This window comes from Biomphalaria glabrata, chromosome 10, assembly GCF_947242115.1.
Source record: "Biomphalaria glabrata chromosome 10, xgBioGlab47.1, whole genome shotgun sequence".
Taxonomy (NCBI): Eukaryota; Metazoa; Mollusca; class Gastropoda; family Planorbidae; genus Biomphalaria; species Biomphalaria glabrata.
The window spans coordinates 36,017,672-36,022,999 of record NC_074720.1 but is presented as its reverse complement, the minus strand read 5'-3'; the positions used below and the strand labels follow the sequence as shown (position 1 = coordinate 36,022,999).

The 5,328-nt window shown below is 30.0% G+C and overlaps 1 long non-coding RNA gene across 1 annotated transcript; it reads left to right on the top strand.

Annotated features, from left to right (window-relative positions):
• Nucleotides 1-516: 516 nt before the first annotated feature.
• On the top strand, nucleotides 517-4,456 carry LOC129928506 (uncharacterized). The gene is made up of 4 exons (XR_008780012.1): nucleotides 517-601; nucleotides 824-1,019; nucleotides 1,612-1,712; nucleotides 4,208-4,456. It is a non-coding gene; the product is annotated as an uncharacterized LOC129928506 (long non-coding RNA).
• Nucleotides 4,457-5,328: the final 872 nt, after the last annotated feature.

Sequence of the window (5,328 nt, the reverse complement as noted above, 5' to 3'; positions counted from 1 at the left end):
TATACATTTTTCTGTGTTTTGGTCAAGCTTCAGATTTGCTTAGCATATTCCTGTACTACATATCAACAAATGTTTGATGGTCTGTCTGGTTCATCTCTTAACACTATGAAGATAACTACACTGTGAGTACAAAGTTTTAATTTCATTCAAAACACACATTTTACAAAAAATATTATAGAAGGCACATTAAATATATAATATATTATTTTACTATTATTATAACAATGTTATTTTAATATCATGAGATAGTTGTATTTTAAGAGATATTCTAATTCAATATATGATGTTTCCATATTTCAGAAGCTTAACAAGCCAACAGTACCGATTTGTCATCCTATCCAAGCAACTAATATTCCTTGGTAATCTGCTATCAGATGATTACAGTTTTCTCTTATGGCATTTTTGTGAATTAAAGCTTTAAAAGCCAAAGTAAGACATTTTTTTCTTAAACAGTTAATTCTGAAACAATTTATTAAAATTTGTAAAACATTATTCTCAACCATTTTTCTGTGTTTTGGTTAGCATAACCCTGAACTGCATATCAACAAATGTCTGATGGTCTGTCTAGTTCATTTCTGAACACTATGAAGATAGCTACACAGTGAGTACAAAGTTTTATTTTCATTTACCACACAAATTTTACAAAAAAAGATACTATTAAAAGCTATAGGTATTTAGTTTGTTAGATTACTCTTTTTGTTATTCGATACATTACTTAGCCTTGGACAATGCATCATCATAACTAATATAATGTTAAAAGGCATTTATTAATTTAAAATTTAGATCAATCAAATAAGATTATGTGATCACAAACTGTTTTCAGGGTATCAGCTAGCAGCAGTGCACCCCTATGATATACAAGTCTTCATTGCAAAGTCACTCTGCCAAACAGTGTGTACACCTTTCTTGCATTGGTTGTGACCCACTTTACTGTACTTCAATGTCAGGAGTCTGGATGTCAGGCCAAGGAGATCAAGTTTGTGTCCAAGGTTACTTAGGTAATTCTCTAAGAACAATAGGTGAGTTGAATTATAGTGTACCAGTCAAATATCTTTAAGCAATGTAAAAAAAAAAAAATGTGAATTTTAAAAGTATATAAAAATCTGTAATAAAAACATATGTTAGTTTTAGAGTACTAGTTTTAGAGTACTCGTTTCAGACCAAGTGATCATGGGTCAGATAATGTCAAGCTCAACTGTTTCTATGACCAATAGTTAACCATGGGTTGTTTGGCCAGCAAATTTTCAAACATTGCTCTAGTTTTATGTTTATATGCAACATGTTTTCTTCTTAAGTTAATCAATTAGGACCAAAATGTGAACTTTTTATAAGGTGGTATAGTTGCAATCACACAAGTGCTGCTTCACATTGACTGTAAGAATGTTTGAATAGTGCATAAAAACTTACCTTCTGATTTGTAAGGTTGATATTTTATTTTATATTTATATATATATTATTATTCTATTAATACACTTGGGCAAGGGCCATTACTGTTTTTTTTTTTGTTTTTTTTTTTTTAGATTATTGACATTTTTCTTTCAATTTGTCAATTTGCTTCAACATTCAAGTTTGTTTTTTTTAAGACTGACTCTATGTGTTACTGATCTGCAGGTTAGTGGCTCAATCATTGTGCACTGACTCTCCACTGATGCCTTGGTTCTCTACTGTCGCCTTTATTGCCGTAAAGTTTATCTAGTGATCTACATATCAAGGTAATAAATATTTTTTTTACACTATAACCCAAGAGCTTCTGATTTAGGATGCAATGTTTTTACACTAGGAGCCTAATTCTGTTGTATTTTTTAGGACCCTAGAAAGAGTTTCTTAAACTTTCAGACAATAAGAGATAGTTAAGTTTTTTTTTTCTAAAAATATTTTTTTTTTTTCTAAAAAGTCTAGATAAGGTAGCTTTTAAGGCCTACTTGTGAAATTAGAAATTTTTAAAACATGTACTTATATTTAAGATATTTGAAGTATTTTAAAACTAGCTATATTTTTCTATTTAAGTTATTTATTTATTTGTTTGTATTAGATTTAAATTTTTTAAATTAATTTTTTTTTTTTTAATCTTATCTTATATAATACAGACGTTACTTCAAAAAAGAAGATGATTATGTCCTACGCGTCATGCATTTAGTCATGCATAAATATTAACCTATGACTTAAATTCTGCCAAGTCACTGGTTTTCCTGGCTAGCTCAGGCAACCCATTCCATGCTCTAATAGCACTAGGGAAGAAGGAGCATTTGTACAAATTTGTTTTAGCAAATGGGATGAAGACTGTGCCTTTATCTTTGTGTCTTTCAGAGTATTTTTATTAAATTTTGTATTTGAAGATTATGCTTCAGCGTTTTATATATAATCGCTACTTTACTTTTGAGTCTTCTATCCTGAAGGCTTTCTAAATTTAGTGATTTCACTAAAGGTGTTACTCTAGTCAATTGTGAATATTTGTTTGTAATGAATCTCACTGCTCTATTTTGTGTCTGTTCCAGTTTCTTAATGTTTTCTTGAGTTGAGGGGTCCCAAACAGAGGATGCATATTCTATTATTGGCCTAACCAAGGTTAAATAACATTTTAGTTTTATTTTCTTATTTGATTTATGGAAATTTCTTATAATAAACCCTAATGCTTTGTTTGATTTTTTGATAGTTTCATCAATATGGGGATTCCATGACGGTTTTTTATTTATTATAACGCCTAGGTATTTTTTGTTTTTAGTCTTTGTTACTGGTTTACCATGAATAAGATAAGTGGAATTAATTTTTAGTTTTTTTTGTTACTCTTAATAACTGACATTTTTCTGGGTGGAAAGACATGCTTCAATTTGATTCCCTTTTCTGTAATTCATCTAAATCCCTTTGTAAAATGTCTGTATCTTGTGTTGTTTTTATTGTTCTGTATATTATGCAATTGTCTGCGAATAATCTGACTTTTGTTCCTGAACTAATGCAATTTGGTAAATCGTTAATGTAAATTAAAAATAGTAGTGACATAAGACTGTTCCTTGAGTTGACTGTTATTGGTGTTGATTTAGAGCCATTTATTATTACAGTTTGTTCTCTCCCTATCAGAAAATCTTTAATCCACTGATGCAATGGACCATCAATGCCAAAATACTTTAATTTTTTAAGCAAACTATGGTGGTGAACTTTGTCAAAAGCTTTGGAAAAATCTAGTAAGATAGCATCTATTTGCTCACTGTTATCTAAACCTTTTGAAATATCATCAATTAGTCCTATTAGTTGTGTTTCACATGATCTGTATTTCCTAAAGCCATGTTGGTATGGAGTAAGGACATTATGTTTGTCGAAGTGGTTTATGATGTTGCTACATAATATGTGTTCTATGATTTTACATGTGATGCTGGTGATACTGGTCTGTAGTTTCCTGGGTCAAATTATTTTTCTCCTTTTTTTAGTTACCTCCTTTTGTTTTAAAGGATAGCATTTCAAAACCTAAAAATTGGAGCTGTTGGGTTAAAAACACAAATTAATGAACTCACATTAGACTGCATTACTTCCTAGAAAATTAAAGTTAGTAAGCCATTGGCTCCATTCTTCGTGGCACATTTAAATATATAGCCAAATGAAAAGTTGAAAAGTTATTTAAAAAAATGCCCTTTAATCCCTAGCAAAGAGAATTCCCCATTCAGACCCTGCAATCTATAGGGCAGATGATGTAAAGGTTATCTGTTTTTGTGGCCCACAGTTAACGAGGGTGTTATGTGGAAAGCGCCAAAACCAACTGCCTTTACTTTTCCCAACTAATGTCAGGTAACCATTAGAGCTGGGTAGACTCAGAGGTTCTGAAAGGTCCCAAAATTTAAAATATCAGGATTCGAACCTGGAACTTCAACTTTGGAAGCTAAGTGCATTACCCACTCAGCCACTATACCTCCTATCAAAGAGAGATACATAAAAAAATTGACTTAAAAATACCATGAAATCTCATAAACCTTTCTATTTTTCTATCACACATTGAGATAGTGTCACTATTATTTGAAAACAAAATGACCATCACTAAAACTAAAAAACACATTCTCTTTAAACATTAAGTCTGAGACAGGAAAAGCTCTTCTTGAATGAAAAGTTCAGAAACTGCCACATATTAAAATGCACTAATTTTATCAATACTGCATTACATGGTAATGCATTTTTTGTGATATATTTGTTAAACAGTGCGTTTTTCTTAATTCACTTCTAGACTAAATGGTCAATTAAACATGAGGTCAAGGAAAAAATGATGAAAATTTCAAGGCTACAGGAGGAACATTAAACGTCTCTCACTGTGAAAAGATTCTACCAATCTACAAATGTTCAACATGTTTTATCTAAAATTCATCTGCCATTTCTTCAAATGGAGCCATAGTCAGAATAAGGTAAGAAATATTGTTACTCTTCACAGCATTTATTTATTTGTAAAGCAATGATCCTGCATTAGTTGTATGTTGTATGTGCATGTTACTTTTAATATTCTGCATTAGTTGTGTTTTGTATATGAATGCTTGCTGTAAATTTTGTATATTATGATGTCAGTTATTCCTTCATAAATACATAACTTCATACACACCTTGCAAGTTCACCTGTTTAGTTAAAGAAATTTGTATTGTATTTATTATAATAGTGTCTAGTTATGACAGTAAACTGAATTTTCATGTTAAACTTAGTGATATATCATTTTAATTTCAGTTAAAATATAGGGATGTTTCTATTAATTTTTGCAGAAAACTGAATTGTTCTGAAATAATTCTAACTGTATAGGAAAGGATATTGTATTATTTTTTAAACATGAGGAATTTTAGCTGAGGACTAGATGTAGTAACAGTCATCAATTGATGTGTTCATCCAAGACGAAATAGTTGGTTATGTCTGTGCATTTGTAGACAACCCAGGTATTGACATTGTTTAATACATTACATATTTTGTACCATTTTTTTTTTTTTTTACAATGATATCGAAAGATAACATTCAAAATCTAGACTAGATCTTTTGTATAGTAATTACAGTATTTTTTAATAGCTATACATTTTTAAGTAAACTATTTGTTGTTTTTTTTTTCTATTTCAAATGCTGAGCATACATAACTAAACTGGAAAAACAGATAAAGTCCAAAATGCTAAAGCAACAGACAACCCAGGTAAATACATATCATAACAGTATAGCAAAGATTTTGAGGCAAGAATTTTGAGAATAAATGTTTTAGATTTAAGCAAAATATTTTAATTAAAAGAAAATTATTTTAGTTGATATATTCAATAACATCCTTCTGATTCACAGACCAAGATAAAGTTCCTCCTGCTGATTTACAGACACTTTTGGTTGCTA